Source organism: Solea solea, chromosome 9 (genome assembly GCF_958295425.1).
Source record: "Solea solea chromosome 9, fSolSol10.1, whole genome shotgun sequence".
NCBI classification, from domain to species: Eukaryota; Metazoa; Chordata; class Actinopteri; order Pleuronectiformes; family Soleidae; genus Solea; species Solea solea.
Window position 1 is genome coordinate 20,262,444 of NC_081142.1, and position 26,348 is coordinate 20,288,791.

Genomic DNA, 26,348 nt, shown 5'->3' on the forward strand with positions numbered 1-26,348 from the left:
ACAAGAAAGTAACTTTTATATACATTTAAGTACATTTTAAACAAGCTACTTTTTTAGTACTTTTACTATAGTAGTAAAATATTATAAAAATAGTGGTACTTTTACTTGAGTAGAATATTTCAGTACTCTTTCCACCTCTGCGACCTACCAACCATACTGTATGTGTGTGTGCACAAATTCTTCTGTACATTTGTATTTGTCTCCATCTGGTGGTGATAAGCACACACTGGCAGAAAGAGTGGTAAAGTTGAACGGAAAGGAAAAAGTTTCAAGTTTTGTTTACAATAAACAAACTGAAAAACAAATCCAGAATTCTGTTTTGTTTTTTATTTAATTCATTTCATATTATGCACAAAAGTTACTTTCTGAGAGATTACAGCAGTGAGAAATCATTGATGTCTATTGCGAAAAAGCACAATTTATCTGAAACATTTTATACAATACATTTGCAACTAATTTATTTATTATTTTTTAGCCTCTTATTTATTTATTTTTTAAATTAAATTTACCTTGTGTTTTCCAACACGCAGTCAGTCTGAAAACCTGTCTTTGTTTTATTTGCCATTTCATTTAATGGTGACAAGCAGATTAATGTAACACGTAAGAAGAAGAGAACCAGCAAATATTTATTATTTATCGAACTATTGTTTTGTTCAATTGAGTTTAAGTCTTGTTCAACAAGAAAACAATACATTTTTCTATCTTGTGCCTTCACAGGTGCTCTTCATCGTTTCTTTGCACTTTACTGCCACCGACTGTACATCAGTGGAATAGCATGGAAGTGACATATCCCTACCCGGAGTATCTTTGAGATGTCTTCTCCTTGGGTTCTAACCCTAACCCTTCTGTCAAACATGCAAAATGGGGATGAGGTTAACGGGTCACTTTAAATTGATGTGTAAGTGTGAGAGTGTTTGTCTCTTTGACTGACCATCCTCCTGTCCAGGTTGTACCGTGCCTTTCCTCCCCCTATGTCAGCTGGGATTGGCTCCAGCTCCCCAGCTCCCCATGGCTGTCATGTGGAGCATAAAGCTGTGGAAAATGAATGATGAATGATGGATGATGCTGTTGGATGATGTTCTTCAACAGGAGGTTTTATTTTGTGGGACTTTTGTGAAATCTCCCTTACCAATTTCCCTTTCCTTCCCAGACTTGCTTGCCTTATCTCCCACCCACCAAGAACTCATGTCTCCATGAGTCCAATCTCTACGTCTTCTGCTCCCTCGCTGGGGCTTCACTGCCTCCGAGCTCCTCTCTTCCACCTCGTCCCGCATAAAGTCCTCTTTCAATCATGTCCTCCTTTCCCAGACTTGTGCCATCGACCTGTGTCCTATACAACCTTTCCACCGATGTTTATACTCGGCCTTAATTTCTTTCTTTCACTCGCTCCTCTCTCTCATTTCCTCTCATGCTCTCCTGAAAACCTCACCTCCCACACCCTTCATCTTGTTCCAGCTCATTTTCCCTCTCTACAAATCCTCCACATTCTCATTACTGACTCCCCTTTTTTTCCTTCTTCTCCCCAATCTTAATACTCTTTCCTCCCTTGAATTTACTTGTACTCTCTGTCTCTTTCTCTCATCCCTTTTGACCTTCCAATGTCCCCTTTCATCCTCTCCCATCCCCTATCCTGTCCTATTCTATCCTACTCTGAGTATTAAACTCATGCTGAGTTCCAGCAGGGACAGAAATACGATCAGATAACACCAGCATCCAATCAGACTGCCAGGAGTTGGTTCTGAGCAGATGTGCTTGCAAAATGTGACTCTCCAGAAGCTTCCAAAAACAAATAAATAAATAAAAATATAACTGCAAACAGCGATATTGGGTGCGGCGGTGCTGTCTCATGTAGACATTTACACAATAGACATTTGTGCCAAATTTCATGTGTGTAGGTGAAACTAGGTGTTGATTTAAACGTTTCTGGGGGGGGCCGTGGAGTCATTTTGCCATGACCCTCATCAGACTCAAAGGGGCGCGTTACTATCCACATAAACAACTTGGCCTACTTATTTAAATTTGTGAAACTTTAAAGGCATGTAAAAATTGTCTGTGTAGGTTGGAAAATGTGTGCAGGAGAAGAGTTTCTTAAGAGATTTTTGTGATTATTTGTCTGGATCTGAACAGAGTGTGTAACTGTAGGATCAAGCCCACGTACTCTAAACCATAAACTATGACGAGATACTAACCTTTGACTTTTCTGTCACATTTTGGACAACATACTAATGTATGACTTTTTTGTCACATTTTGGACGACATACTAAACTATGACTTTTTTGTCACATTTTGGAGGACATACTAAACTATGACTTTTCTGTCACATTTTGGACGACATACTAATGTATGACTTTTCTGTCACATTTTGGACGACATACTAACCTATGACTTTTCTGTCACATTTTGGACGACATACTAAACTATGACTTTTTTGTCACATTTTGGACGACATACTAACCTATGACTCTTCTGTCACATTTTGGACAACATAGTAAAGTATGACTTTTTGGTCACATTTTGGACGACATACTAATGTATGACTTTTCTGTCACATTTTGGACGACATACTAATGTATGACTTTTCTGTCACATTTTGGACGACATACTAACCTATGACTTTTCTGTCACATTTTGGACGACATACTAATCTATGACTTTTTTGTCACATTTTGGACGACATACTAACCATTGACTTTTTTGTCACATTCTGGACGACATACTAATGTATGACTTTTCTGTCACATTTTGGACGACATACTAATGTATGACTTTTCTGTCACATTTTGGACGACATACTAACCTATGACTTTTCTGTCACATTTTGGACGACATACTAATCTATGACTTTTTTGTCACATTTTGGACGACATACTAACCATTGACTTTTTTGTCACATTCTGGACGACATACTAATCTATGACTTTTCTGTCACATTTTGGACGACATATTAACCTATGACTTTTCTGTCACATTTTGGACGACATACTAAACTATGACTTTTTTGTCACATTCTGGACGACATACTAACCTATGACTTTTCTGTCACATTTTGGACGACATACTAAACTATGACTTTTTTGTCACATTCTGGACGACATACTAAAGTATGACTTTTCTGTCACATTTTGGACGACATACTGAACTATGACTTTTTTGTCACATTCTGGACGACATACTAATCTATGACTTTTTTGTCACATTTTGGACGACATACTAATCTATGACTTTTTTGTCACATTTTGGACGACATACTAACCATTGACTTTTTTGTCACATTCTGGACGACATACTAATCTATGACTTTTTTGTCACATTTTGGACGACATACTAACCTATGACTTTTCTGTCACATTTTGGACGACGTACTGAACTATGACTTTTTTGTCACATTTTGGACGACATACTAACCATTGACTTTTTTGTCACATTCTGGACGACATACTAATCTATGACTTTTTTGTCACATTTTGGACGACATACTAACCTATGACTTTTCTGTCACATTTTGGACGACATACTAAACTATGACTTTTTTGTCACATTTTGGACGGCATACTAACCTATGACTTTTCTGTCACATTTTGGACGACATACTAACCTATGACTTTTCTGTCACATTTTGAACGACATACTAACCTATGACTTTTCTGTCACATTTTGGACGACAGACTAAATAAAGTATGACTTTTCTGTGACATTTTGGACGACATACTAACCCATGACTTTTCTGTCACATTTTGGACAACATACTAACCTATGACTTTTTTGTCACATTCTGGACGACATACTAACCTATGACTTTTTTGAGTGATTTTAAACGACATACTAACCTATGACTTTTTTGTCACATTTTAGACGACATACTAACGTATGACTTTTTTGTCACATTTTGGATGACATACTAACCTATGACTTTTTTGTCACATTTTGCACAACATACTGACCTATGACTTTTTGTCACATTTTGGACGACATACTAACCTATGACTTTTTTGTCACATTTTGGACGACATACTAACCTATGACTTTTTATCACATTTTGGACGACATACTAAAGTATGACTTTTCTGTCACATTTTGGACGACATACTAACCTATGACTTTTCTGTCACATTTTGGACGATATACTAAACGATGACTTTTTTGTCACATTTTGGACGACATACTAACCTATGACTTTTCTGTCACATTTTGGACGATATACTAAACGATGACTTTTTTGTCACATTTTGGACGACATACTAATCTATGACTTTTCTGTCACATTTTGGACGACATACTAACCTATGACTTTTCTGTCACATTTTGGACGACATACTAAACTATGACATTTTTGTCACATTTTGGACGACATACTAATCTATGACTTTTCTGTCACATTTTGGACGACATACTAAAGTATGACTTTTCTGTGACATTTTGGACGACATACTAACCTATGACTTTTTTGCGTGATTTTAAACGACATACTAACCTATGACTTTTTTGTCACATTTTAGACGACATACTAATGTATGACTTTTCTGTCACATTTTGGACGACATACTAATGTATGACTTTTCTGTCACATTTTGGACGACATACTAACCTATGACTTTTCTGTCACATTTTGGACGAAATACTAACCTATGACTTTCCTGTCACATTTTGGACGACATACTAAACTATGACTTTTTTGTCACATTCTGGACGACATACTAACCTATGACTTTTCTGTCACATTTTGGACGACATACTAAACTATGACTTTTTTGTCACATTTTGGACGACATACTAAAGTATGACTTTTAAGTCACATTTTGGACGACATACTAAACTATGACTTTTTTGTCACATTTTGGACGACATACTACAGTATGACTTTTCTGTCACATTTTGGACGAGATACTAACCTATGACTTTTTTGTCACATTTTGGACGACATACTAACCTATGACTTTTCTGTCACATTTTGGACGACATACTAAACTATGACTTTTCTGTCACATTTTGGACGACATACTAAACTATGACTTTTCTGTCACATTTTGGACGACATACTAAACTATGACTTTTCTGTCACATTTTGGACGACATACTAAAGTATGACTTTTCTGTGACATTTTGGACGACATACTAACCTATGACTTTTTTGCGTGATTTTAAACGACATACTAACCTATGACTTTTTTGTCACATTTTGGACGACATACTAACCTATGACTTTTTTGTCACATTTTGGACGACATACTAATGTATGACTTTTTTGTCACATTTTGGACGACATACTAATGTATGACTTTTTTGTCACATTTTGGACGACATACTAATGTATGACTTTTCTGTCACATTTTGGACGACATACTAAACTATGACTTTTTTGTCACATTTTGGACGACATACTAACCTATGACTTTTTTGTCACATTTTGGAGGACATACTAAACTATGACTTTTTTGTCACATTTTGGACGACATACTAATGTATGACTTTTCTGTCACATTTTGGACGACATACTAATGTATGACTTTTCTGTCACATTTTGGACGACATACTAACCTATGACTTTTCTGTCACATTTTGGACGACATACTAACCTATGACTTTTCTGTCACATTTTGGACGACATACTAAACTATGACTTTTTCGTCACATTCTGGACGACATACTAACCTATGACTTTTTTGTCACATTCTGGACGACATACTAACCTATGACTTTTTGTCACATTTTGGACGACATACTAATGTATGACTTTTCTGTCACTTTTTGGACGACATACTAAATAAAGTATGACTTTTCTGTGACATTTTGGACGACATACTAACTTATGACTTTTCTGTGACATTTTGGACGACATACTAACCTATGACGTTTCTGTCACATTTTGGACGACATACTAACCTATGACTTTTTTGTCACATTCTGGACGACATACTAACCTATGACTTTTTTGCGTGATTTTAAACGACATACTAACCTATGACTTTTTTGTCACATTTTAGACGACATACTAATCTATGACTTTTGTGACATTTTGGACGACATACTAACCTATGACTTTTTTGTCACATTTTGCACAACATACTAACCTATGACTTTTTTGTCACATTCTGGACGACATACTAACCTATAACTTTTTGTCACATTTTGGACGACATACTAACCTATGACTTTTTGTCACATTTTGGACGACATACTAACCTATGACTTTTTTGTCACATTTTGGACGACATACTAACCTATGACTTTTTATCACATTTTGGACGACATACTAAAGTATGACTTTTCTGTCACATTTTGGACGACATACTAAACTATGACTTTTTTGTCACATTTTGAACGACATACTAAAGTATGACTTTTCTGTCACATTTTGGACGACATACTAACCTATGACTTTTCTGTCACATTTTGGACGACATACTAAACTATGACATTTTTGTCACATTTTGGACGACATACTAATCTATGACTTTTCTGTCACATTTTGGACGACATACTAAAGTATGACTTTTCTGTGACATTTTGGACGACATACTAACCTATGACTTTTTTGCGTGATTTTAAACGACATACTAACCTATGACTTTTTTGTCACATTTTAGACGACATACTAACCTATGACTTTTTGTCACATTTTGGACGACATACTAACCTATGACTTTTTTGTCACATTTTGCACAACATACTAACCTATGACTTTTTTGTCACATTCTGGACGACATACTAACCTATGACTTTTTGTCACATTTTGGACAACATACTGACCTATGACTTTTTGTCACATTTTGGACGACATACTAAAGTATGACTTTTCTGTCACATTTTGGACGACATACTAACCTATGACTTTTCTGTCACATTTTGGACGACATACTAAACTATGACTTTTTTGTCACATTTTGGACGACATACTAACCTATGACTTTTTTGTCACATTTTGCACAACATACTAACCTATGACTTTTTTGTCACATTCTGGACGACATACTAACCTATGACTTTTTGTCACATTTTGGACGACATACTAACCATTGACTTTTTTGTCACATTTTGGAGGACATACTAACCTATGACTTTTTTGTCACATTTTGGACGACATACTAACCATTGACTTTTTTGTCACATTTTGGACGACATACTAACCATTGACTTTTTTGTCACATTTTGGACGACATACTAACCTATGACTTTTTTGTCACATTTTGGACGACATACTAACCTATGACTTTTTGTCACATTTTGGACAACATACTAACCTATGACATTTTTGTCACATTTTGGACGACATACTAACCATTGACTTTTTTGTCATATTTTGGACGACATACTAAACTATGACATTTTTGTCACATTTTGGAGGACATACTAACCTATGACTTTTTTGTCACATTTTGGACGACATACTAACCATTGACTTTTTTGTCACATTTTGGACGACATACTAACCATTGACTTTTTTGTCACATTTTGGACGACATACTAACCTATGACTTTTTTGTCACATTTTGGACGACATACTAACCTATGACTTTTTGTCACATTTTGGACAACATACTAACCTATGACATTTTTGTCACATTTTGGACGACATACTAACCATTGACTTTTTTGTCATATTTTGGACGACATACTAAACTATGACATTTTTGTCACATTTTGGACGACATACTAACCTATGACATTTTTGTCACATTTTGGACGACATACTAACCATTGACTTTTTTGTCATATTTTGGACGACATACTAAACTATGACATTTTTGTCACATTTTGGACGACATACTAACCTATGACATTTTTGTCACATTTTGGACGACATACTAAAGTATGACTTTTCTGTCACATTTTGGACGACATACTAACCTATGACTTTTCTGTCACATTTTGGATGACATACTAAAGTATGACTTTTCTGTCACATTTTGGACGACATACTAACCTATGACTTTTCTGTCACATTTTGGACGACATACTAACCTATGACTTTTTGTCACATTTTGGAAGACATACTAACCTATGACATTTTTGTCACATTTTGGACGACATACTAACCTATGACTTTTTGTCACATTTTGGATGACATACTAACCATTGACTTTTTTGTCACATTTTGGACGACATACTAACCATTGACTTTTTTGTCACATTTTGGACGACATACTAACCTATGACTTTTTTGTCACATTTTGGACGACATACTAACCTATGACTTTTTGTCACATTTTGGACAACATAGTAACCTATGACATTTTTGTCACATTTTGGACGACATACTAACCATTGACTTTTTTGTCATATTTTGGACGACATACTAAACTATGACATTTTTGTCACATTTTGGACGACATACTAACCATTGACTTTTTTGTCATATTTTGGACGACATACTAAACTGTCGTCCAAAAAAAATTTTGTCACATTTTGGACGACATACTAACCATTGACTTTTTTGTCATATTTTGGACGACATACTAAACTATGACATTTTTGTCATATTTTGGACGACATACTAACCTATGACTTTTTTGTCACATTTTGGACGACATACTAACCTATGACTTTTTGTCACATTTTGGAAGACATACTAACCTATGACTTTTCTGTCACATTTTGGACGACATACTAACCATTGGCTTTTTTGTCACATTTTGGACGACATACTAAAGTATGACTTTTCTTTCACATTTTGGACGACATACTAACCTATGACTTTTCTGTCACATTTTGGACGACATACTAACCTATGACTTTTTGTCACATTTTGGAGGACATACTAACCTATGACTTTTTTGTCACATTTTGGACGACATACTAACCATTGACTTTTTTGTCACATTTTGGACGACATACTAACCATTGACTTTTTTGTCACATTTTGCACGACATACTAACCTATGACTTTTTGTCACATTTTGGACAACATACTAACCTATGACATTTTTGTCACATTTTGGACGACATACTAACCATTGAGTTTTTTGTCATATTTTGGACGACATACTAAACTATGACATTTTTGTCACATTTTGGACGACATACTAACCTATGACATTTTTGTCACATTTTGGACGACATACTTACCATTGACTTTTTTGTCATATTTTGGACGACATACTAAACTATGACATTTTTGTCACATTTTGGACGACATACTAACCTATGACATTTTTGTCACATTTTGGACGACATACTAACCATTGACTTTTTTGTCACATTTTGGACGACATACTAACCTATGACTTTTTGTCACATTTTGGACGACATACTAACCTATGACTTTTTGTCACATTTTGGACGACATACTTACCTATGACTTTTTTGTCACATTTTGGACGACATACTAACCTATGACATTTTTGTCACATTTTGGACGACATACTAACCTATGACTTTTTGTCACATTTTGGACGACATACTTACCTATGACTTTTTTGTCACATTTTGGACATCATACTAACCTATGACATTTTTGTCACATTTTGGACTACATACTAACCTATGACTTTTTGTCACATTTTGGACGACATACTAACCTATGACTTTTTGTCACATTTTGGACGACATACTAACCTATGACATTTTTGTCACATTTTGGACGACATACTAACCTATGACTTTTTGTCACATTTTGGACGACATACTAACCTATGACATTTTTGTCACATTTTGGACGACATACTAACCATTGACTTTTTTGTCATATTTTGGACGACATACTAAACTATGACATTTTTGTCACATTTTGGACGACATACTAACCATTGACTTTTTTGTCATATTTTGGACGACATACTAAACTATGACATTTTTGTCACATTTTGGACGACATACTAACCTATGACTTTTCTGTCACATTTTGGACGACATACTAACCATTTACTTTTTTGTCACATTTTGGACGACATACTAATGTATGACTTTTTTGTCACATTTTGGACGATATACTAACCTATGACCTTTTTGTCACATTTTGGACGATATACTTACCTATGACCTTTTTGTCACATTTTGGACGACATACTAAAGTATGACATTTTGGTCACATTTTGGACGACATACTAACCTATGACATTTTTGTCACATTTTGGACGACATACTAACCTATGACTTCTTGTCACATTTTGTACGACATACTAACCCATGACATTTTTGTCACATTTTGGACGACATACTAACCTATGACTTTTTTGTCACATTTTGGACGACATACTAAAGTATGACATTTCTGTCATGTTTTGGATGACATACTAAATGATGACATTTTTGTCATATTTTGGACTACATACTAACCTATGACTTCTTTCACGATTCGGACGACAAACTAAAGTATGACATTTTCGTCGACATGCTAACGTATGACTTTTTTCCACATTTTGGATGACGTACTCAACTATGACTTCTTTGGGTGAAATACTAACGCTATAGGAAGTACTAAGAGTAAACGTAGTTCACCTCAAACGGGACTTGAACCCACAATCCCTGGTTTAAAAAGCCAGTGTCTTATCAACTAAGCCACTCCTTAGGCTCTTTTTCCGGGGCCATAGTGTACTTTGACTTTTTTGTCACATTTTGGACGGCATACTAACCTATGACTTTTTTGTCACAGTTTGGACGACATACTAACCTATGACTTTTTTGTCACATTTTGGACGGCATACTAACCTATGACTTTTTGTCACATTTTGGACGACATACTAAAGTATGACTTTTCTGTCACATTTTGGACGACATACTAACCTATGACTTTTCTGTCACATTTTGGATGACATACTAAAGTATGACTTTTCTGTCACATTTTGGACGACATACTAACCTATGACTTTTCTGTCACATTTTGGACGACATACTAACCATTGACTTTTTTGTCACATTTTGGACGACATACTAACCATTGACTTTTTTTCACATTTTGGACGACATACTAACCTATGACTTTTTTGTCACATTTTGGACGACATACTAACCTATGACTTTTTGTCACATTTTGGACAACATACTAACCTATGACATTTTTGTCACATTTTGGACGACATACTAACCATTGACTTTTTTGTCATATTTTGGACGACATACTAAACTATGACATTTTTGTCACATTTTGGACGACATACTAACCTATGACATTTTTGTCACATTTTGGACGACATACTAACCATTGACTTTTTTGTCATATTTTGGACGACATACTAAACTATGACATTTTTGTCACATTTTGGACGACATACTAACCTATGACATTTTTGTCACATTTTGGACGACATACTAACCTATGACTTTTTTGTCACATTTTGGACGACATACTAACCTATGACTTTTTGTCACATTTTGGAAGACATACTAACCTATGACTTTTCTGTCACATTTTGCACGACATACTAATGTATGACTTTTTTGTCACATTTTGGACGACATACTAACCATTGACTTTTCTGTCACTTTTTGGACGACATACTAACCTATGACTTTTCTGTCACATTTTGGACGACATACTAAACTATGACTTTTTTGTCACATTTTGGACGACATACTAAAGTATGACTTTTCTGTCACATTTTGGACGACATACTAACCTATGACTTTTCTGTCACATTTTGGACGACATACTAACCATTGACTTTTCTGTCACTTTTTGGACGACATACTAACCTATGACTTTTCTGTCACATTTTGGACGACATACTAAACTATGACTTTTTTGTCACATTTTGGACGACATACTAAAGTATGACTTTTCTGTCACATTTTGGACGACATACTAACCTATGACTTTTCTGTCACATTTTGGACGACATACTAACCTATGACTTTTTGTCACATTTTGGAGGACATACTAGCCTATGACTTTTTTGTCACATTTTGGACGACATACTAACCATTGACTCTTTTGTCACATTTTGGACGACATACTAACCATTGACTTTTTTGTCACATTTTGGACGACATACTAACCTATGACTTTTTGTCACATTTTGGACAACATACTAACCTATGACATTTTTGTCACATTTTGGACGACATACTAACCATTGAGTTTTTTGTCATATTTTGGACGACATACTAAACTATGACATTTTTGTCACATTTTGGACGACATACTAACCTATGACATTTTTGTCACATTTTGGACGACATACTAACCATTGACTTTTTTGTCATATTTTGGACGACATACTAAACTATGACATTTTTGTCACATTTTGGACGACATACTAACCTATGACATTTTTGTCACATTTTGGACGACATACTAACCATTGACTTTTTTGTCACATTTTGGACGACATACTAACCTATGACTTTTTGTCACATTTTGGACGACATACTAACCTATGACTTTTTGTCACATTTTGGACGACATACTTACCTATGACTTTTTTGTCACATTTTGGACGACATACTAACCTATGACATTTTTGTCACATTTTGGACGACATACTAACCTATGACTTTTTGTCACATTTTGGACGACATACTAACCTATGACTTTTTGTCACATTTTGGACGACATACTAACCTATGACATTTTTGTCACATTTTGGACGACATACTAACCTATGACTTTTTGTCACATTTTGGACGACATACTAACCTATGACATTTTTGTCACATTTTGGACGACATACTAACCATTGACTTTTTTGTCATATTTTGGACGACATACTAAACTATGACATTTTTGTCATATTTTGGACGACATACTAAACTATGACATTTTTGTCACATTTTGGACGACATACTACCCATTGACTTTTTTGTCACATTTTGGACGACATACTAACCATTGACTTTTTTGTCACATTTTGGACGACATACTAACCATTGACTTTTTTGTCACATTTTGGACGACATACTAACCATTGACTTTTTTGTCACATTTTGGAGGACATACTAACCTATGACTTTTTTGTCACATTTTGGACGACATACTAACCTATGACTTTTTGTCACATTTTGGACGACATACTAACCTATGACTTTTTTGTCACATTTTGGACGACATACTAACCTATGACTTTTTGTCACATTTTGGACGACATACTAACCATTGACTTTTTTGTCACATTTTGGAAGACATACTAACCTATGACTTTTCTGTCACATTTTGGACGACATACTAACCATTGACTTTTTTGTCACATTTTGGACGACATACTAATGTATGACTTTTTTGTCACATTTTGGAAGACATACTAACCATTGACTTTTTTGTCACATTTTGGACGACATACTAACCATTGACTTTTTTGTCACATTTTGGAAGACATACTAACCATTGACTTTTTTGTCACATTTTGGACGATATACTAACCTATGACCTTTTTGTCACATTTTGGACGACATACTAAAGTATGACATTTTGGTCACATTTTGGACGACATACTAACCTATGACATTTTTGTCACATTTTGGACGACATACTAACCTATGACTTCTTGTCACATTTTGTACGACATACTAACCCATGACATTTTTGTCACATTTTGGACGACATACTAACCTATGACTTTTTTGTCACATTTTGGACGACATACTAAAGTATGACATTTCTGTCATGTTTTGGATGACATACTAAATGATGACATTTTTGTCATATTTTGGACTACATACTAACCTATGACTTCTTTCACGATTCGGACGACAAACTAAAGTATGACATTTTCGTCGACATGCTAACGTATGACTTTTTTCCACATTTTGGATGACGTACTCAACTATGACTTCTTTGGGTGAAATACTAACGCTATAGGAAGTACTAAGAGTAAACGTAGTTCACCTCACACGGGACTTGAACCCACAATCCCTGGTTTAAAAAGCCAGTGTCTTTTCAACTAAGCCACTCCTTAGGCTCTTTTTCCGGGGCCATAGTGTACTTTGACTTTTTTGTCACATTTTGGACGGCATACTAACCTATGACTTTTTTGTCACATTTTGGACGACATACTAACCTATGACTTTTTTGTCACATTTTGGACGGCATACTAACCTATGACTTTTTGTCACATTTTGGACGACATACTAAACTATGACATTTTTGTCACATTTTGGACGACATACTAACCTATGACGTTTTTGTCACATTTTGGATGACATACTAAACTATGACATTTTTGTCACATTTTGGACGACATACTAACCTATGACTTTTTGTCACATTTTGGAAGACATACTAACCCATGACATTTTTGTCACATTTTGGACGGCATACTAACCTATGACTTTTTGTCACATTTTGGACGACATACTAAACTATGACATTTTTGTCACATTTTGGACGACATACTAACCTATGACGTTTTTGTCACATTTTGGATGACGTACTAAACTATGACATTTTTGTCACATTTTGGACGACATACTAACCTATGACATTTTTGTCACATTTTGGACGACATACTAACCTATGACTTCTTGTCACATTTTGTACGACATACTAACCCATGACATTTTTGTCACATTTTGGACGACATACTAACCTATGACGTTTTTGTCACATTTTGGATGACATACTAACCATTGACTTTTTTGTCACATTTTGGACGACATACTAAACTATGACACTTTTGTCACGTTTTGGACGACATACTAACCTATGACATTTTTGACACATTTTGGACGACATACTAAACTATGACATTTTTGTCACATTTTGGACGACATACTAACCTATGACTTCTTGTCACATTTTGTACGACATACTAACCCATGACATTTTTGTCACATTTTGGACGACATACTAACCTATGACTTTTTTGTCACATTTTGGACGACATACTAACCTATGACATTTTTGTCACATTTTGGACGACATACTAACCTATGACTTTTTGTCACATTTTGGACGACATACTAACCTATGACATTTTTGTCACATTTTGGACGACATACTAACCATTGAGTTTTTTGTCATATTTTGGACGACATACTAAACTATGACATTTTTGTCACATTTTGGACGACATACTAACCTATGACATTTTTGTCACATTTTGGACGACATACTAACCATTGACTTTTTTGTCATATTTTGGACGACATACTAAACTATGACATTTTTGTCACATTTTGGACGACATACTAACCTATGACTTTTTTGTCACATTTTGGACGGCATACTAACCTATGACTTTTTGTCACATTTTGGACGACATACTAAAGTATGACTTTTCTGTCACATTTTGGACGACATACTAACCTATGACTTTTCTGTCACATTTTGGATGACATACTAAAGTATGACTTTTCTGTCACATTTTGGACGACATACTAACCTATGACTTTTCTGTCACATTTTGGACGACATACTAACCATTGACTTTTTTGTCACATTTTGGACGACATACTAACCATTGACTTTTTTTCACATTTTGGACGACATACTAACCTATGACTTTTTTGTCACATTTTGGACGACATACTAACCTATGACTTTTTGTCACATTTTGGACAACATACTAACCTATGACATTTTTGTCACATTTTGGACGACATACTAACCATTGACTTTTTTGTCATATTTTGGACGACATACTAAACTATGACATTTTTGTCACATTTTGGACGACATACTAACCTATGACATTTTTGTCACATTTTGGACGACATACTAACCATTGACTTTTTTGTCATATTTTGGACGACATACTAAACTATGACATTTTTGTCACATTTTGGACGACATACTAACCTATGACATTTTTGTCACATTTTGGACGACATACTAACCTATGACTTTTTTGTCACATTTTGGACGACATACTAACCTATGACTTTTTGTCACATTTTGGAAGACATACTAACCTATGACTTTTCTGTCACATTTTGCACGACATACTAATGTATGACTTTTTTGTCACATTTTGGACGACATACTAACCATTGACTTTTCTGTCACTTTTTGGACGACATACTAACCTATGACTTTTCTGTCACATTTTGGACGACATACTAAACTATGACTTTTTTGTCACATTTTGGACGACATACTAAAGTATGACTTTTCTGTCACATTTTGGACGACATACTAACCTATGACTTTTCTGTCACATTTTGGACGACATACTAACCATTGACTTTTCTGTCACTTTTTGGACGACATACTAACCTATGACTTTTCTGTCACATTTTGGACGACATACTAAACTATGACTTTTTTGTCACATTTTGGACGACATACTAAAGTATGACTTTTCTGTCACATTTTGGACGACATACTAACCTATGACTTTTCTGTCACATTTTGGACGACATACTAACCTATGACTTTTTGTCACATTTTGGAGGACATACTAGCCTATGACTTTTTTGTCACATTTTGGACGACATACTAACCATTGACTCTTTTGTCACATTTTGGACGACATACTAACCATTGACTTTTTTGTCACATTTTGGACGACATACTAACCTATGACTTTTTGTCACATTTTGGACAACATACTAACCTATGACATTTTTGTCACATTTTGGACGACATACTAACCATTGAGTTTTTTGTCATATTTTGGACGACATACTAAACTATGACATTTTTGTCACATTTTGGACGACATACTAACCTATGACATTTTTGTCACATTTTGGACGACATACTAACCATTGACTTTTTTGTCATATTTTGGACGACATACTAAACTATGACATTTTTGTCACATTTTGGACGACATACTAACCTATGACATTTTTGTCACATTTTGGACGACATACTAACCATTGACTTTTTTGTCACATTTTGGACGACATACTAACCTATGACTTTTTGTCACATTTTGGACGACATACTAACCTATGACTTTTTGTCACATTTTGGACGACATACTTACCTATGACTTTTTTGTCACATTTTGGACGACATACTAACCTATGACATTTTTGTCACATTTTGGACGACATACTAACCTATGACTTTTTGTCACATTTTGGACGACATACTAACCTATGACTTTTTGTCACATTTTGGACGACATACTAACCTATGACATTTTTGTCACATTTTGGACGACATACTAACCTATGACTTTTTGTCACATTTTGGACGACATACTAACCTATGACATTTTTGTCACATTTTGGACGACATACTAACCATTGACTTTTTTGTCATATTTTGGACGACATACTAAACTATGACATTTTTGTCATATTTTGGACGACATACTAAACTATGACATTTTTGTCACATTTTGGACGACATACTACCCATTGACTTTTTTGTCACATTTTGGACGACATACTAACCATTGACTTTTTTGTCACATTTTGGACGACATACTAACCATTGACTTTTTTGTCACATTTTGGACGACATACTAACCATTGACTTTTTTGTCACATTTTGGAGGACATACTAACCTATGACTTTTTTGTCACATTTTGGACGACATACTAACCTATGACTTTTTGTCACATTTTGGACGACATACTAACCTATGACTTTTTTGTCACATTTTGGACGACATACTAACCTATGACTTTTTGTCACATTTTGGACGACATACTAACCATTGACTTTTTTGTCACATTTTGGAAGACATACTAACCTATGACTTTTCTGTCACATTTTGGACGACATACTAACCATTGACTTTTTTGTCACATTTTGGACGACATACTAATGTATGACTTTTTTGTCACATTTTGGAAGACATACTAACCATTGACTTTTTTGTCACATTTTGGACGACATACTAACCATTGACTTTTTTGTCACATTTTGGAAGACATACTAACCATTGACTTTTTTGTCACATTTTGGACGATATACTAACCTATGACCTTTTTGTCACATTTTGGACGACATACTAAAGTATGACATTTTGGTCACATTTTGGACGACATACTAACCTATGACATTTTTGTCACATTTTGGACGACATACTAACCTATGACTTCTTGTCACATTTTGTACGACATACTAACCCATGACATTTTTGTCACATTTTGGACGACATACTAACCTATGACTTTTTTGTCACATTTTGGACGACATACTAAAGTATGACATTTCTGTCATGTTTTGGATGACATACTAAATGATGACATTTTTGTCATATTTTGGACTACATACTAACCTATGACTTCTTTCACGATTCGGACGACAAACTAAAGTATGACATTTTCGTCGACATGCTAACGTATGACTTTTTTCCACATTTTGGATGACGTACTCAACTATGACTTCTTTGGGTGAAATACTAACGCTATAGGAAGTACTAAGAGTAAACGTAGTTCACCTCACACGGGACTTGAACCCACAATCCCTGGTTTAAAAAGCCAGTGTCTTTTCAACTAAGCCACTCCTTAGGCTCTTTTTCCGGGGCCATAGTGTACTTTGACTTTTTTGTCACATTTTGGACGGCATACTAACCTATGACTTTTTTGTCACATTTTGGACGACATACTAACCTATGACTTTTTTGTCACATTTTGGACGGCATACTAACCTATGACTTTTTGTCACATTTTGGACGACATACTAAACTATGACATTTTTGTCACATTTTGGACGACATACTAACCTATGACGTTTTTGTCACATTTTGGATGACATACTAAACTATGACATTTTTGTCACATTTTGGACGACATACTAACCTATGACTTTTTGTCACATTTTGGAAGACATACTAACCCATGACATTTTTGTCACATTTTGGACGGCATACTAACCTATGACTTTTTGTCACATTTTGGACGACATACTAAACTATGACATTTTTGTCACATTTTGGACGACATACTAACCTATGACGTTTTTGTCACATTTTGGATGACGTACTAAACTATGACATTTTTGTCACATTTTGGACGACATACTAACCTATGACATTTTTGTCACATTTTGGACGACATACTAACCTATGACTTCTTGTCACATTTTGTACGACATACTAACCCATGACATTTTTGTCACATTTTGGACGACATACTAACCTATGACGTTTTTGTCACATTTTGGATGACATACTAACCATTGACTTTTTTGTCACATTTTGGACGACATACTAAACTATGACACTTTTGTCACGTTTTGGACGACATACTAACCTATGACATTTTTGACACATTTTGGACGACATACTAAACTATGACATTTTTGTCACATTTTGGACGACATACTAACCTATGACTTCTTGTCACATTTTGTACGACATACTAACCCATGACATTTTTGTCACATTTTGGACGACATACTAACCTATGACTTTTTTGTCACATTTTGGACGACATACTAACCTATGACATTTTTGTCACATTTTGGACGACATACTAACCTATGACTTTTTGTCACATTTTGGACGACATACTAACCTATGACATTTTTGTCACATTTTGGACGACATACTAACCATTGAGTTTTTTGTCATATTTTGGACGACATACTAAACTATGACATTTTTGTCACATTTTGGACGACATACTAACCTATGACATTTTTGTCACATTTTGGACGACATACTAACCATTGACTTTTTTGTCATATTTTGGACGACATACTAAACTATGACATTTTTGTCACATTTTGGACGACATACTAACCTATGACATTTTTGACACATTTTGGACGACATACTAAACTATGACTTTTGTGTCACATTTTGGACAACATACTAACCTATGACTTTTTGTCACATTTTGGACGACATACTAACCTATGACATTTTTTTCACATTTTGGACGACATACTAAAGTATGACTTTTTTGTCACATTTTGGACGACATACTAACCATTGACTTTTTTGTCACATTTTGGACGACATACTAACCTATGACATTTTTTTCACATTTTGGACGACATACTAAAGTATGACTTTTTTGTCACATTTTGGACGACATACTAACCATTGACTTTTTTGTCACATTTTGGACGACATACTTACCTATGAATTTTTGTCACATTTTGGACGACATACCAACCTATGAAATTTTTTTCACATTTTGGACAGCATACTAAAGTATGACATTTTGGTCGCATTTTGGACGACATACTAACCTATGACTTTTTGTCACATTTTGGACGACATACTAACGATGACATTTTTTTCACATTTTGGACGACATACTAACCTATGACATTTTTGTCACATTTTGGATGACATACTAAAGTATGACATTTTTGTCATATTTTGGACGACATACTAACCTATGACTTCTTTCACGATTCGGACGACAAACTAAAGTATGACATTTTCGTCGACATGCTAACGTATGACTTTTTTCCACATTTTGGACGACGTACTAAACTATGACTTCTTTGGGTGAAATACTAACGCTATAGGAAGTACTAAGAGTAAACGTAGTTCAGCTTACACTGGGCTTGAACCCACAATCCGTGGTTTAAAAGGCCAGTGTCTTATCAACTAAGCCACTACTTAGGCTCTTTTTCTGGGGCCATAGTGTACATTGACTTTTTTGTCACATTTTGGACAACATACTTACCTATGACTTTTTGTCACATTTTGGACGACATACTTACCTATGACATTTTTGTCACATTTTGGACGACATACTAACCTATGACTTTTTGTCACATTTTGGACGACATACTAACCCATGAAATTTTTGTCACATTTTGGACGACATACTAACCTATGACGTTTCTGTCACATTTTGGATAGTTTTGTCACATTTTGGACGACATACTAACCTATGACATTTTTGTCACATTTTGGACGACATACTAACCTATGACTTTTTGTCACATTTTGGACGACATACTAACCTATGACTTTTTGTCACATTTTGGACGACATACTAAAGTATGACTTTTCTGTCACATTTTGGACGACATACTAACCTATGACTTTTCTGTCACATTTTGGACGACATACTAAACTATGACTTTTTGTCACATTTTGGACGACATACTAAAGTATGACTTTTCTGTCACATTTTGGACGACATACTAACCTATGAATTTTCTGTCACATTTTGGACGACATACTAAACTATGACTTTTTTGTCACATTTTGGACGACATACTAACCTATGACATTTTTGTCACATTTTGGACGACATACTAACCATTGAGTTTTTTGTCATATTTTGGACGACGTACTAAACTATGACATTTTTGTCACATTTTGGACGACATACTAACCTATGACATTTTTGTCACATTTTGGACGACATACTAACCATTGACTTTTTTGTCATATTTTGGACGACATACTAAACTATGACATTTTTGTCACATTTTGGACGACATACTAACCTATGACATTTTTGTCACATTTTGGACGACATACTAACCATTGACTTTTTTGTCACATTTTGGACGACATACTAACCTATGACATTTTTGTCACATTTTGGACGACATACTAACCTATGACTTTTTGTCACATTTTGGACGACATACTAACCTATGACATTTTTGTCACATTTTGGACGACATACTAACCATTGACTTTTTTGTCATATTTTGGACGACATACTAAACTATGACATTTTTGTCACATTTTGGACGACATACTAACCTATGACATTTTTGTCACATTTTGGACGACATACTAACCATTGACTTTTTTGTCATATTTTGGACGACATACTAAACTATGACATTTTTGTCACATTTTGGACGACATACTACCCATTGACTTTTTTGTCACATTTTGGACGACATACTAACCTATGACTTTTTGTCACATTTTGGACGACATACTAACCTATGACTTTTTTGTCACATTTTGGAAGACATACTAACCTATGACTTTTCTGTCACATTTTGGACGACATACTAACCATTTACTTTTTTGTCACATTTTGGACGACATACTAATGTATGACTTTTTTGTCACATTTTGGACGACATACTAACCTATGACATTTTTGTCACATTTTGGACGACATACTAACCATTGACTTTTTTGTCACATTTTGGAAGACATACTAACCATTGACTTTTTTGTCACATTTTGGAAGACATACTAACCTATGACGTTTTTGTCACATTTTGGACAGCATACTAAAGTATGACATTTTGGTCACATTTTGGACGACATACTAAACTATGACTTTTTTGTCACATTTTGGACGACATACTAAAGTATGACTTTTCTGTCACATTTTGGACGACATACTAACCTATGACTTTTTGTCACATTTTGGACGACATACTAATCTATGACTTTTTTGTCACATTTTGGACGGCATACTAACCTATGACTTTTTGTCACATTTTGGACGACATACTAAACTATGACATTTTTGTCACATTTTGGACGACATACTAACCTATGACGTTTTTGTCACATTTTGGATGACATACTAAACTATGACATTTTTGTCACATTTTGGACGACATACTAACCTATGACTTTTTGTCACATTTTGGATGACATACTAACCCATGACATTTTTGTCACATTTTGGACGGCATACTAACCTATGACTTTTTGTCACATTTTGGACGACATACTAAACTATGACATTTTTGTCACATTTTGGACGACATACTAACCTATGACGTTTTTGTCACATTTTGGATGACGTACTAAACTATGACATTTTTGTCACATTTTGGACGACATACTAACCTATGACATTTTTGTCACATTTTGGACGACATACTAACCTATGACTTCTTGTCACATTTTGTACGACATACTAACCCATGACATTTTTGTCACATTTTGGACGACATACTAACCTATGACGTTTTTGTCACATTTTGGATGACATACTAACCATTGACTTTTTTGTCACATTTTGGACGACATACTAAACTATGACACTTTTGTCACATTTTGGACGACATACTAACCTATGACATTTTTGACACATTTTGGACGACATACTAAACTATGACATTTTTGTCACATTTTGGACGACATACTAACCTATGACTTCTTGTCACATTTTGTACGACATACTAACCTATGACATTTTTGTCACATTTTGGACGACATACTAACCTATGACTTTTTGTCACATTTTGGACGACATACTAACCTATGACATTTTTGTCACATTTTGGACGACATACTAACCATTGAGTTTTTTGTCATATTTTGGACGACATACTAACCTATGACTTCTTGTCACATTTTGTACGACATACTAACCCATGATATTTTTGTCACATTTTGGACGACATACTAACCTATGACGTTTTTGTCACATTTTGGATGACATACTAACCTATGACTTTTTTGTCACATTTTGGACGACATACTAACCATTGACTTTTTTGTCACATTTTGGACGACATACTAACCATTGACTTTTTTGTCACATTTTGGACGACATACTAACCATTGACTTTTTTGTCACATTTTGGACGACATACTAACCATTGACTTTTTTGTCACATTTTGGATGACATACTAACCATTGACTTTTTTGTCACATTTTGGACGACATACTAACCTATGACATTTTTGACACATTTTGGACGACATACTAAACTATGACTTTTGTGTCACATTTTGGACGACATACTAACCTATGACATTTTTTTCACATTTTGGACGACATACTAAAGTATGACTTTTTTGTCACATTTTGGATGACATACTAACCATTGACTTTTTTGTCACATTTTGGACGACATACTTACCTATGAATTTTTGTCACATTTTGGACGACACACTAACCTATGAATTTTTGTCACATTTTGGACGACATACTAACCTATGAAATTTTTTTCACATTTTGGACAGCATACTAAAGTATGACATTTTGGTCACATTTTGGACGACATACTAACCTATGACATTTTTTTCACATTTTGGACAGCATACTAAAGTATGACATTTTGGTCACATTTTGGACGACATACTAACCCATGATATTTTTGTCACATTTTGGACGACATACTAACCTATGACATTTTTTTCACATTTTGGACAGCATACTAAAGTATGACATTTCTGTCATGTTTTGGATGACATACTAAATGATGACATTTTTGTCATATTTTGGACTACATACTAACCTATGACTTCTTTCACGATTCGGACGACAAACTAAAGTATGACATTTTCGTCGACATGCTAACGTATGGCTTTTTTCCACATTTTGGACGACGTACTAAACTATGACTTCTTTGGGTAAAATACTAACGCTATAGGAAATACTAAGAGTAAACGTAGTTCAGCTCACACGGGACTTGAACCCACAATCCCTGGTTTAAAAAAACAGTGTCTTATCAACTAAGCCACTCCTTAGGCTCTTTTTCCAGGGCCATAATGTACTTTGACTTTTTTGTCTCATTTTGGACAACATACTAACCTATGACATTTTCGTCACATTTTGGATGACATACTAAACTATGACATTTTTGTCACATTTTGGACAACATACTAAGCTATGACTTTTTGTCACATTTTGGACGACATACTAAACTATGACATTTTTGTCACATTTTGGACGACATACTAACCCATGACATTTTTGTCACATTTTGGACGACATACTAACCTATGACGTTTTTGTCACATTTTGGATGACATACTAACCATTGACTTTTTTGTCACATTTTGGACGACATACTAACCTATGACATTTTTGTCACATTCTGGACGACATACTAAACTATGACATTTTTGTCACATTTTGGACGACATACTAACCTATGACATTTTTGACACATATTGGACGACATACTAAACTATGACTTTTGTGTCACATTTTGGACGACATACTAAAGTATGACTTTTTTGTCACATTTTGGACGACATACTAAAGTATGACTTTTTTGTCACACTTTGGACGACATACTAATGTATGACATTTTGTCACATTTTGGACGACATACTAACCATTGACTTTTTTGTCACATTTTGGACGACATACTAACCTATGACTTTTTTTTCACACTTTGGATGACATACTAACCATTGACTTTTTTGTCACATTTTGGACGGCATACTAACCTATGACTTTTTTGTCACATTTTGGACGACATACTAACCTATGACATTTTTGTCACATTTTGGACGACATACTAAGCTATGACTTTTTGTCACATTTTGGACGACATACTAAACTATGACTTTTTTGTCATATTTTGTCACATTTTGGACAACAAACTAACCATTGACTTTTTTGTCACATTTTGGACGACATACTAATGTATGACTTTTTTGTCACATTTTGGACGACATTGTAACCTATTACATTTTTGTCACATTTTGGACGACATACTAACCATTGACTTTTTTGTCACATTTTGGACGGCATACTAACCTATGACTTTTTTGTCACATTTTGGACGGCATACTAACCTATGACTTTTTTGTCACATTTTGGACGACATACTAACCTATGACATTTTTGTCACATTTTGGACGACATACTAACCTATGACTTTTTTGTCACATTTTGGACGACATACTAATGTATGACTTTTTGTCACATTTTGGACGACATACTAACCTATGACTTTTTGGCACATTTTGGAAGACATACTAACCCATGACATTTTTGTCACATTTTGGACGACATACTAACCTATGACTTTTTGTCACATTTTGGACGACATACTAACCATTGACTTTTTTGTCACATTTTGGACGGCATACTAACCTATTACTTTTTGTCACATTTTGGAAGACATACTAACCCATGACATTTTTGTCACATTTTGGACGACATACTAACCGATGACTTTTTGTCACATTTTGGACGACATACTAACCTATGACTTTTTGTCACATTTTGGAAGACATACTAACCCATGACATTTTTGTCACATTTTGGACGACTTACTAACCTATGACATTTTTGTCACATTTTGGACGACTTACTAACCTATGACATTTTTGTCACATTTTGGACGACATACTAACCATTTACTTTTTTGTCACATTTTGGACGACATACTAACCTATTACATTTTTGTCACATTTTGGACGACATACTAACCATTGACTTTTTTGTCACATTTTGGACGACATACTAACCTATTACATTTTTGTCACATTTTGGACGACATACTAACCATTGACTTTTTTGTCACATTTTGGACGACATACTAACCTATGATATTTTTGTCACATTTTGGGACGACATACTAACCTATGACATTTTTGACACATTTTGGACGACATACTAATGTATGACTTTTTTGTCATTTTTTGGACGACATACTAAGCTATGACTTTTTTGTCACATTTTGGACAAAATACTAATACGTCTAATATTAATGTTTGGTTTGTGAGCGTCAGGAGGCCTCCACCTCATCTTGATTTCTAAAAAAAACTCCAAAGCAGATTTTTAAAATGGAAGTGAATAGGAGCTTTGACCAGAACTTTTGCACTTTTAGGTGATGGTGTCATGTGAAAATGAAAACAATACATAGGGTTAGAGAACAACCATAGCAAGGTTTTTTGTAAATTGCATTGCATTGCATTGCAATATAGAAT

General features: G+C 34.7%; 1 long non-coding RNA gene across 1 annotated transcript in view; it reads right to left on the reverse strand.

Moving 5' to 3' along the window:
- The window catches only part of LOC131465955 (uncharacterized), a 29,206-nt gene that overhangs the window by 2,373 nt on the left and 485 nt on the right, over nucleotides 1-26,348 (reverse strand). The window contains exon 2 of the long non-coding RNA XR_009241357.1: nucleotides 932-1,032. This is a non-coding gene — a long non-coding RNA (uncharacterized LOC131465955). The remainder of the gene's footprint in view (nucleotides 1-931; nucleotides 1,033-26,348) is intronic.